The sequence below is a fragment of the Panthera leo genome, chromosome D1 (genome assembly GCF_018350215.1).
Source record: "Panthera leo isolate Ple1 chromosome D1, P.leo_Ple1_pat1.1, whole genome shotgun sequence".
Classification (NCBI taxonomy): domain Eukaryota; kingdom Metazoa; phylum Chordata; class Mammalia; order Carnivora; family Felidae; genus Panthera; species Panthera leo.
Window position 1 is genome coordinate 21,876,552 of NC_056688.1, and position 12,324 is coordinate 21,888,875.

General features: G+C 45.9%; 1 long non-coding RNA gene across 3 annotated transcripts in view; it reads left to right on the plus strand.

Annotated features, from left to right (window-relative positions):
• The window catches only part of LOC122199368, a 36,302-nt gene extending 33,527 nt beyond the window's left edge, over positions 1–2,775 (plus strand). For all 3 annotated transcript variants that reach the window (XR_006193491.1, XR_006193489.1, XR_006193490.1), the window contains one exon: positions 1,781–2,775. This is a non-coding gene — a long non-coding RNA (uncharacterized LOC122199368). The remainder of the gene's footprint in view (positions 1–1,780) is intronic.
• The last annotated feature ends 9,549 nt before the right edge of the window (positions 2,776–12,324 follow it).

Below are 12,324 nucleotides of genomic sequence, written 5' to 3' on the forward strand. Positions count from 1 at the left end.
CCACTTCCTGACCAATACTTCAGCTAGAGACAAAGCTAGGTCTGTAGCAGATATCCACAGAAAAGAGCTGTTCTCTTTGTTGGAGCTGCCTCATCATGGACTAGGCTTCCCTGCCAGCCTTTAAGCTCCCTGTCTCTGGAAGGATTCAAGCCAAGGCTGGATAAGGTCTGTTTGAAATGTCATAGAGGGACGTTTGGGGAGGATATTTGCAAAGGGACCTACCACTCTTGGATTCCTTGCATTTATGTCCTATTCCCTCATCTCTGTTCGCTCCTTTCCCCCATGAAGAGAGTGGTGGCTTTGCTGGGCCTTTTTCCAAACCAGTGGAGGAAAGTTGAGATTGGCTGCTGCCTGGGTTGGGCTGCTCCTACATTCATGCCCACTGAAGCAGGGGCTTTATGTCCTGAGGAGAGTCCTGGACCCATAACCTCCCTGTCTTCCTTCCTCTACTTAACACTTTAAAAATGATAATTTTAGGGGCACCTGGGTAGCTCAGTCAGTAGGCGTCTGACTTTGGCTCAGGTCACAATCTCATGGCTTGTGGGTTTGAGCCCCACATAGGACTCTGTGCTGACAACTCAGAGCCTGGAGCCTACTTCAGATTCTGTGTCTCCTTCTCTCTGCCCCTCCCCTGCTTGCGCTCTGTCTCTCTTTCCTTCAAAAATAAATAAACATTAATTGTTTTTTAAAAATTATACTTTTATATTGTCCACTATTAATTAACAAAATATTGTTAAATGGAGAAAAGATGGAAACATTGTAGATATTCCCTCACACCTAACCAAATATTGCTTATATTTCAGTTTATTTTTCTTTCTATTTTTAAAAATGTTTATTTATTTATTTTGGGGGGGGGGAGAGAGAGAGAGAGAGAGAGAACAAGCACAAGTGGGGGAGGGGCAGAGAGAGGGAGACACAGAATCCGAAGCAGGCTGCAGGCTCCAAAGCCGTCAGCACAGAGTCTGACACGGGGTCCAAACCCATGAACCACGAGTCCATGACCTGAACCGAAGTCAGGATGCTCAACTGATTGAGCCACCCAGGCACCCCTCTTTCCATTTTTATATGCATATAGGAAATCATTCAGCACGATGAAAATATTTGCTAAATGTCTTCTGTGGGTCAAGCAGAATGCTTGTAATTTTTCTACTCCGATCATAACTCCAGATCTGTTCCTATATTTCCTTCTCCTCTTCTTATGCCAGGGTTATTACCCTAGAATAGGTAAACCTTCTCATCGTAGAATATTTGAGAATTCTCACATTGAGAGATAGGGGTCTCAGGGCCTATCAAGGCTGGAGCCAGTGAGGAGCTCCAAAGTCTCAGTGGGCAATCCCTTTATGATTAAGATCATGGAGAGGAAAGTAAGGCACCCATACTGATAAGTGCAGGGCTCAGGGGTGGAGGCAGGTGACCCCGAGAAAAGTCTAGCCCCATTTCTGATTAGATGAAGGAACAACACTGAGCGGTGAAATATCATTCAGAGGTTGCTTCTAGGAAATGTTGAATATTTATGAGCTATGCAATCAGGACCTAGGAGGTAAGGCTTTAAAAATAAACAGGCAGCAAGATGGGAGTAGAGAAAATGGAAGGGGAGAGGACATGGCAGAGAAGCCATGGGAAAAGAAGAAGGGCACATGAAAGGAAAGGAAGGAAGGAAGGAAGGAAAGAAGGAAGGAAGGAAGGGAGGGAGGGAGGGAGGGAGGGAGGGAGGGAGGGAGGGAGGAAGGTTCCCATTACTGGTCAGAATAGTGACTTCTCTGCTGCTCTTAAAATCTAGGTGATTCTCTACTCATCGTGGAGATGGGGAATGAGGTCACAGTGAAGCTGAACTTTCCTTGGTCAGACTGTGCTTCTTTGTGGGACCCACAGAGATCTCGTCGTCATCTTCATTCCAAGGAACTGAGCTCCAGGATATGTCATAAAAAGAAACCCCTTATGGTATAGAAAACCAAAGATCCATGTAGAACGGTGGATGGAGGGACTCCAGGATAGAGGGCTCTCTGCAAATACAGGAGATAGTTATGGTATTCAAGGTAAATATAAACAAATCTATGAATACACACACAAGCAACCAAAGTAACACAGGGAATAAAGACTTAGTAGTGTAAAGTGGAAAACCGTTCACATATATTTAATGCAAAAGCATTTCCTTCTGAATGTAAATCCTTAGAGGCAAGGGAACAGTCATCTTTAATTGAAAAATGGGATATCCTCTGTTGGATGTGGAGGAATTGAAGATCTTAATTAGTCTCTTCCTTTGTGAATTTGATACTCATGGAGAGAGAGAGAGAGAGAGAGAGAGAGAGAGAGAGAGAGAAACAGAGTCCATTTCTGGGTTCCCTGAAGCTGTAAAAGTGTCAGAATTACAGAAATGAGCAAATACAAAAAGCAGCAGGATTATAATGGTAGGTACCAGGGACTAGGGCATTTAGGAACAAAAAACAGAATGGAAGGAAAAGATATGAATGTCTTAGTTGATTATACTCAACAACACGAGTGTGAAGTTATTCTGTTACTAGAATTACACGTAAGCATAGAATGTTGGACGAGGAAGTGGGGGTGTCTTCCTTCTGATATCCTCAGATGCAGGTCTTTTGCAGAGTTGTGATATACTAAGCACACAGCTGTAGCCTTAGCCTGAGTTAAGCCAAGTAACTTTGGGCAACTTAATCACTCTGTGCCTCAATCTCTCCATATGTAAAACGAGTGTAATAACAGTACCCGTTCATAGAGTTTTAGGAGAATTACATGAATAAAGCACTTAGAACAGCCCTGGTGAGAGTAAGCTTGCAATCAATGTTATCCATTGTGGGGCGCCTGGGTGGCTCAGTCGATTAGTGTCAGACTTCGGCTTGGGTCATGATCCCATAGCTCATGGGTTCAAGCCTTGTGTCGGGCTCTGTGCTGACAGCTCAGAGCCTGGAGCCTGCTTCAAATCCTGTGTCCCCATCTCTCTCTGTCCCTTCCCTGCTCGTGCTCTGTCTCCCTCTCTCAAAACTAAATAAACATTAAAAAAAAAATAAATGTTATCTATTGTAATTCATGTTTTCCTTAACATTAAATGAACACTGACTATATGCTACCCATTAAGTTAGGCACCAGCGGTGCAAAGATAAGATATAGTCCCTATTCTTTAAGGAGAACTTGGAGCTTATGGGGGAAGATAGACATGTAAGCAAATAATTAAAACATCGTATGTTAAGTTATACAGTAGGGGAATAAACCAAGTGGTCTGGGGAAACACTGTAGTCTATGTGGGAGAGTCAGGGAAGGCTCCATTAACCAGGTGACTAAAGCTGGATTGCCAGGAGAAAAGGAATCCAGCAGGTGGAGATGGAGAGGAAAGGGCATTTCAGGAAGAGGTGATGGGAAACACCACCCTTTACAGAAATAAGGTAGCTTGGTGGTGGGATATAGATGGCCAGGGGGGAGGAGGAAAGACAGATAGCATCCAGACTATGGCCATAATGGTGTGCCACGAATATGGGATCTACCCCATAGGAACTGAGGAGCCATTATAATTCTCGAGTGAGCGACATGATCAGTTTTGAACATTAGAGCTAAGTATGTAGCTCGGTACTTGGTAGGTGCTTACTAAATGGGGGTTGAACAACCATAGGACAACTCCCCTAAGCAGCAGTGTGGAGAATGGACTCTCACTGGGAGAGTAGATGCAGGGAGTTCGTTTGCAATTGTCAGAATGAAAGATAGTGAGGCCATGGCACTGGAGATGGGCAGGAGGTACAGAACTGATGAAATGCCTCTCAAAAACTCACGGCAGTGGCATGCTCACCTTGGGTTTCAGAGGTTTTTTTTAAAGTTTATTAATTTTGAGACAGAGAGAGAGAGAGAGAGAGAGAGAGTGAATCCCAAGCAGGCTCTTCACTGTCAGTGTGGAATCCCTGACATGGAGCTTGAACTGACAAACCGTGAAATCATGACCTGAGCTGAAATTGAGTCAGATGCTTAATGGACTGAGCCACCCAAGCATTCTGGGGTTCAGAGTTTAAGGGGGATATGAAGAAGTTAGAAAGAGCTCAAAAGAAAGATCCTGAATTGGGGCGCCTGGGTGGCTCAGTCAGTTGAGCGGACTTTGGCTCAGGTCATGATCTCACGGCTCATGTGGCTTGTGTGGCTTGTGGGTTCAAATCCTGACTCGGGCTCTATGCTGACAGCTCAGAACCTGGAGCCTGCTTTGGGTTCTGTGTCTCCCTCTCTCTCCGCCCCTGCCCCACTCACACTCTGTCTTTCTCCCTCAAAATTAAGCAAATGTTAAAAAAATATATATTTAAAAGAAAGATCCTGTATACAATTGAAACACAACAATAATAAACATTGGAATAAACAAACAAGGAGTGTTCAAGATCTACATGATGAAAACTTTTCAAGTTACTAAAGGACATAAAAATGAGGTGGCTTTTTTCCTCCGCAGACCTGTACCACTGGTCCTAGAGGGGGATAAACATACTCCTTGCTCTTCATTGTCGAATCTGAACCATTCACCCACCCTCCTCCCTAAAAAACTCTCCAAGTTTGACTCTAATGTCATAAGACTCACCCACCATCTCAGGACCACCCACTACCTCCTCCTGGGCATACCACCTTGTTGCTTGTGGGGTTTAGCTCCCAGCTTACTGTCCCTCATTAGCTCTTCCCTTGCTCTAATTCTTGATGGTTTTAATAGCCACTTAGATGATCCATCCAGTACCTTTGCAGCTCAGTCTCTTGATCTCTCCTACGACAATCTTGTTGTCTGCTCTACCCTAGCCATTAATTCCTGTGGTCATACCCTGGTGGACCTTGTCATAACCAATAAACGAATAATCTTAATTAGCCATAATCTTAATTTCAAGCATTCTCATTTTTAATCAGCATCTCCTATTTTTTCCTGTTCACTTCTTCTGATATTCCAATTCCCACAAACCTTAGACCCCATCAACATAATCCTTTGATCAATTTTTCCCATTGATTTCAACTCCTTTTCACTATCACTTTTTTGGTTTATCAACTCATGGCTCTACTTCACTTTTTTAAAATTTTATTTTAGGGAGGGAGTGTGCACACACGTGCAAGCAGGGAAGAAGGGCAGGAGGAGAGAGAGAGAGAGAGAGAAGAGAGAGAGAGAGAGAGAATCTTAAGCAGGCTCCAAACTCAGCATGGGGCCTTGATTCAGGACTTGATCCCATGACCCTGGGATCATGACCTGAGCTGATATCAAGAGTCAGACCCTCAACTGACTGAGCCACCCAGGCACCCCTCTATTTTCCTTTTTCCTCAGCATAAATTCCCATCATCAATCATCATGATTGGTTTCTTGCATACATTCTCAACTTCCCCCATGACTCTCACTTCTATAAGCTTGTTTGGCTAATGCACAAATTTGGTCAAATCCAACTCTCTACCTCTTCTGTACCTGCACCCAAGCACCTGAATGGACCTGGAAAAAAAATACAAAATCATGCACAGTTGTCTCACTTTTAATTCATGATTACTAACCTCAAGCAGTCCTCTACTGCTGTCTAGCAGTTATATTGTATTTCCTCAGTCGTTAAGTCTTCTGCTTTCCCACACAACTCTCATACACTCTCATCTCTTCTCAAACTGTCCACACCTCTTTCCCTATCTTCATTCTTAGCTGATAACTTTGCTTCCCATTTCATGGGCAATTGAGAAACCATCAGAAGAGAGCTCCCACTGGCTCCAACCACACCTTACCACCTATTTGTATGTGTCCACACACCCTACCCTTTGTCTGTTACTGTGGATGAACGATGTTACTAACTACTTGAACCTGTTTACTTATGGACTAGACTTCATCCTCTCTCCTATTTGAGGACATTGCTCCAGGAGCTCTCCCTCTTTACATCATGGATTTCCTTTCCCTATTAGGTAATTTCAGTCAAATTTATATCTTTGTAAAGATATTTCTTATCCCACTTTTTTCCAGCCATCTCCATATGAATCTTCTCATTTCAGCAAAACTAATTTCTTTCCTTGCATTTACTCTTGAATCCACTCCAATTAGATTTTGTCTCCACCAACCCACCAAAACTGCTTTTCACATGGCCAACAGTGGCCTCCACGTTACTAAATCCAGTGGTTCATCTTTGTCTCCATCCTAATTGATCTTACCCCACTTAGTGTTGATCCCTCCTCTGTCCCCTGGGTTCCCCTTTCTTTTTTTAAAAAAATTTTTAAATGTTTTTACTTATTTTTAAGGCAGAGAGAGACAGAGCATGAGCAGGGGAGGGGCAGAGAAAGGGAGACACAGAATCCAAAGCAGGCTGCAGGCTCCGAGCTGTCACCACAGAGCCCGACGTGGGGCTTGAACTCACGGACTGTGAGATCATGACCTGAGCCGAAGTCGGACGCTTAACCAACTGAGCCACCCAGGCGCCCCTGGGTTCCCCTTTCTTAACTTGCGTTCCAGGACATCACATTCTCCCAGATTCCTTCTTAGGTCTCTGGTCCCTTTTTAGTTTTCTTTTCACTTCATCCTCAACTCCCTAAATTCTAAATGTTAGAGTACCCAAAGGCCCAGTCCTTGGACTTGTCCATGTTTTTTCTACCTCCTCTAATGATCTCATCTTGTTCTGTGGCTTCATATACTATTTGTATGATGAGGACTCTCAAATTCATATCCCTAGCCTAGACTGTTCCTCTGAACTTCCAGACTAGGTCATCCATCCAACTGCCCATGTGATGACACCACCAAGATTTTGAACATGCATCTCAAACTTAACAGGAAATTAGGTTTCCTGAGATTTCCTGAGAAATTTCCTGAGATTATGCATTGAATCTGAGTTTCCCCAACCTCAGTAAAATCTTGCCAGCTCTAATTTCAAAATACATCCAGAATCTGGCTATTGTTCATCACGACTGGTCCTAATCACCATCATCACTTGACTGTGTTATTGCAAAAGCATTCTGTTTTGTTTTCCCTTCTCTACCTTTGCCCATCTTCAGTGTATTCCTACCATAGTAGCCAGAGAAATCCTGTTTAAAATAAGCCAGATTACGTCACTCCTCTGCTCAAAAGCTTTCCTGAGTGACTTTGGGCAGTTTACTTAAGTAAAATTACATACTATCCTTTCTTAGGCCCAGTTTCCTAATCTGAAAATTTGAGAGAACAGTACCTACCTCATAAATTTCCTGCGAAAATTGCACAAGAATATGCTTTCAGAATGCTCAGGCCAGATTTCTTGTCTTATCTTTCTCACACTGGTAGCCCTCACATCCAAACATCTGGCGCATAGTAGGTGCGTGGTGAACATCTGCTGGGTGGTTGAAGGAATAGAATCACTCGATAAACATTAGCTATTATTTGCCCCCACAACTTCACTTCTGAGAATTTACCCTACAGATATGCATGCGTGAAAAGATACATGTATGTTTATTTGTCGATTTGCTTATTTATAAAAAGAAGAAACCATCCAAATTTCCATAAATAGGGGACTGATTACAATTGAATGATAAATCACACGATGGAATATTAGGCAGTCATTGAAGTAAAAAAGATGGAGACGCATATAGTGACATGAAACAATGCCCTAAAAATATTGATAAGTTTAAAATAGCAAGCTGTGAAACAGTACAAATAGTATGATGATAATTGTGCTTTAAAAAAGATAGAGATATGCTTTTTAGAAGTCTGGAAAGATACACAAGAAACCTTCAGTAGCTACCCCAGGCAAATGGGTCTATAGGATGAAGAACGACTTAAGAGTGGTGGGGACTTTGACCATCCATCTGATACTCTCTTATTCTGCTTGGGTATTTTTGCATGTGCACGTATGTATCATACCTATAATAACAAAACTATTTTTAAAACTAGCAAAATATGGCCCCTAGGAGAGCATCAGGAACAGTAGAGGGGGAAAGGGAGAAAGAAAAACAGGAAAAGAAGGCACATTGTGTTGAATAATATCCTCCCAAATTGATATCCACCCAGAACTTCAGAATGTGAGCTTATTTGGAATTAGGATCTTTGAAGAGATAATTAAGAGGAGGTCATGCTGTACTGATGTGGGCTCTAATCCAATGACTGCTGTCCTTATAACACACACACACACACACACACACACACACACACACACACACAGAAGAATGCCATATGAAAATGGAAGCGGGGATTGGAGTGATGCTGTAAAAGCCAAGGACTGCCAGCACCCACCAGAGGCTGGAAGAGGCAAGGAAGGATTTCCCCTAAAGCCTTCAGACAGGGCATAGCCCTGCTGACCCACTGGCTTCAGACTTCTAGCCTCCAGAACTGTGAGAGAATAAATTTCTGCTGTGTGAGGCCACTAGTTTGTGGTACTTCATAACAGCAGGCCTCAGAAATAATATAAGAAGGGGAGTAGGGTGGAGGCAGCCAGGCAGAGAAGGCTAGTGGGCTCTGAGGGCGCAGTTGTGAGGACTAGGCGTTAATCAGATGTAATCACTAAACCAGTATTTACGGAGTGCTTGCTCCATACCAAGTTTTATAAAAGGAACTGAGAAAGCTCTTTCTCCCTCAGTCATTGTTGTTCCGTTTGGACTGAGGTGTGGATATTTCTGCCCAGTTGCCTCCAGATTTCCAGACTTGCTGGAGTGTGTTGCACAGTGTCTCCCTGCACGCTCCTCCACTGGAGCCCTGGGGGGAAAGGGTACCCTTGGGCAGGGTCCCTGGCTTATTATCTCAGCAGCTACAGGGGTCGAGCCAACAAACTCTGGCTCCTGCCGGGGGCAGGCTCCTGCTGTCTGCTTTCCAGCCGGGTGTCTGCTCTTTGCTCTCTGATCCCCCCTACTGTTTGGCCCTCTGGCCCCTGCTGGCTGGGTCACTGCCCCCTGGCATCCTCACTCTGAAGCCAGCGACCCTGCTGGGCCATTCGCAGGCATAACCTAGTAGGGGTGGAGGACAGATGTTAGTTCCTTGCCCCTCCCCAAAACACACACATATGCTCAATGTGTACCAGTGCTCTGGGAAGAGGTCCAGGCAGAGAGAGTAATGGAGGAGAGGAGCTGCAGGCTCTAGGGGGATGTAAATGGACTGGGCGATATGTATGTGTGGGTGTGTGGGTGGGTGTGTGCACATGCGAACGTACTGGGGAGACAGACAGTGGCAGTAATCTGTGTGGATTGGGGGGAGGTTTGTCCTCAGACTGCCCTCCTGGGCAATTACATGCCAGCAGCTTCATCTACTACCAGCTGGCATGCAGGCTTTGGACCACCAAGAAGCCTCCTATACAGCCCCCAGCTCGGTCACTGAAAATTCCCAGCCACTTTCTCTGGCCTCTGTGCTGGCCCTAGGCCAAGCAAGTTGGCCTGGGGTAACTACTCTCTCCCTCAACACACACACGCACACACACACACACACACACACACACACACATACACACACACACACACACATTCCCCCTAGATACCATAACCCTATCAGAACAAACTTCTTTCTCCATAGGCTTAACTTTCCCCAACCTCCCTGCCTGCTGCTACTCTCTCTTCTGTCTGCTAACTTCCAAACTTCCTTTTCTCTTCCTTACCTTACACTTCCTTTTAAAGTGCAGACTCTAAGGGCGCCTGGGTGGCTCAGTCAGTTGAGCATCTGACTTCAGCTCAGGTCATGATCTCAGGGTTCGTGAGTCTGAGCCCCACATTGGGCTCTCTGCTGTCAGCACAGAGACTGCTTTGGATCCTCTGTCTCCCTCTCTCTCTGCCCCTCCCCCCTCTCAAAAATGAATAAACATAAAAAAAAAAATAAAGTGCAGACTCTATTACTGATAAGTCTCTGGAAAAGAAGTAGTCTCCTGACACAGTAGAAGGGATGGGCCCAGAACTCGACTCTGATTCTTTTTTCAGCCTAAGGTGGAAACTTACAAATGAATTGAATGGATCCCTACACAAGGGCCCTGTGATTGCAATGCACACATAGTGTTTCAGATGCTACACAAGCACCTACAGTCTACAAGTCAGGAAATGGAGATAGAGTTACTTACTCTCTCTACGTAAGAGGTAGAAGCCAGAGTTTGGTATTTTGTGGGAGGAGAGGGGCGGCCAGTGAGGAGACAAATAGGAGGCAAACTCCTTCTATAATGGCCTCTGGGAATAGCCCAGAGAAAAGTTGTACTTGAAAAGGTGCAGGGCCAGTTTTCATGCTGCCCCTTTGACTTTAAGTAAAGAAAGGAAGGGAAAGAGTGGGCTGCAGAACTGGAAGGTGTGACCCCTGCTGGGCCTTCTCTGTCTTTTCTCTGGGTTCTAGGGTTCTAGGAACACTTGGGCAGGGGGAGGGAACTTAGACTTGGGAGGTATTTGTTCTCCAGTATACCCCCAGTTGAGTATTCACCTAATTTTTGTCATTAGGTCTGACTTGGTTTAATGGGAGAGTATTCTGGAGATACAGAGAAGTACAAAGGAAGGAAAGAACAGAGAGAAACAAGAAGAAAGGTGTGGATAGGAAAAAGAATGTACCAAGAAGGGGTGAGGTGTAGAAGAGGAATGGGAGATTCAGGCCAGGAGGGTCCCGGAAAGGAGAGTGGCCCCACTATTTGTCAAACCTCCAAATCAGGATGACAGGGATTAGGAAGCAGCCTCGCCCATGGGCTGAATTGCAGCCTCCGCTCAGGGAACCCTGAGCAAATACGCCCTGATCCCCACATAAAGGGCCAATTAACTGCGCCGTCTCAGGGAACAAATCCGCTAACAGGGTGACAAGCCCCTAGACGCTGGCAGGCGCTGTGTTTGCTGAGAGGCCGACAGGGAGCAAATCAGGGGATTAGGATGGGGCAGGAGCCACATGGCAGGATGCAGTTTCCTGTCTGCTGCAACCCTCCACGCCCCACAGCAGGGCCAGGTGCCAGGACCCCGGATTTCTGTCCTGCCTTAGCCCTGGTGTGATGGAACCTGGGTGACCCCAGTCAGCAGGAGGCAGAGCAGAGGGCCCCCAGCCAGAAATCTGAAGCATCAGAGCAGAGAAAGTAGTACAATTTCTCTTTAACAGATGAGGAAATTGAAGTCCAGAGCGATGGTGTCTTCTAATTGGCATATATGGGATCAGAACGCATTTCTGGGCTGGTCATTCCTGAACGGGTTGATTTCTGGTGAGGGAAACCTATCCCTTAGATTCTATGTTACCTGAATGCAACCTGGCCCTGGGGTAAGGGACAGGCGTCATATCCCATCTTTTAGTATCCTGGTGCTTTAGAGAGAATGTGTCGCTACCCCCTCTCTCATCTACCCCAACTCATTTCAGCCTCATGGTCTGCTCGGATTTAAGCCATTTGTGGGGCGCCAGACCCCAAGTTCAGCACGGGCAGAGGAGGTGCTGAAAGAACAGCTCCCAGGGCGCTGCCTCCCACAATTCTGTCTGCGCGCCCCAACCCCCACCACCCCCACCACCCCCACCACCCCCAGCACCTTTGCTTCCGGCTTTGCTAAATTCAGGGCAAAGCTGACTGGAGAGGGTAGGAAGATACCTAAACACCTGTTACTTTGTTAGTTTGAGGCCACAGGGGCCAGCGTGTGGATTGAGGGTGGAGTTTTGGGACAAGCCTGCCATCCTTTGACAAAGTCTCCGGTTCACTGGAGCGCTGCCTGCCCGAATACTCCAACTCTTGAGTGTGCTTACTGTGGAGCTCTACGACCGTATAGCAGACGCCTCTCTGGATCTCGACCTGTTCACCTAGCCCCAGGTGATCTCCCAGGTCAGAAGAAGCGACCCCACTAAGGTGATCTCATCATACAGAAACTGATGACTGAGCTAGAACTCCACCACTCAGCCATCAACACGACCTTACCCCAGATAGGAAGCCCCCGGTCTCTCTTCCCTTGACACCCCAATGCTATCTCCAGCCTAGGAAAGTGAGCGAGTGAGTGTGTGTGTACACGCGCGAGTGGACGGGTGGGTGGGCGGTGGGGGACTAGATCTTCAGGTAAAAAGAACTGCAGAAAATTCAGAAGCAGTCTGGACGGAGGAGAGGGGATCATGGTTTCTCCCCACTGCTCCCCGTGGGAAAGACCGTTATCAGGATGTGCACGAGTTTTGTATCAACCCCTCCTCTTTTCTTGAACTTGCCTTTACAGAAACAATGTTGCTCTCTTTGTCTTTGTCCTGGACTATCTGATTCATTCAGTCTCCTCAAGAAGGTGAAACAATTTAATAGACAATGTCAGAGCACAGTAATGCAAAAGTATGCAAATCGATGCCAGAGGTATGCATATAGCTGTTAAATGCCTGGGAGCCTGGGGCTCCGCCCCCCCCTCCGGTTTTATCCTTGTTCTTAGCCTCCTGCAAGAACTAGTAGATTAGAGCGTCTGAAGCAGGACTCCGGTTCAAGACTCGGCACC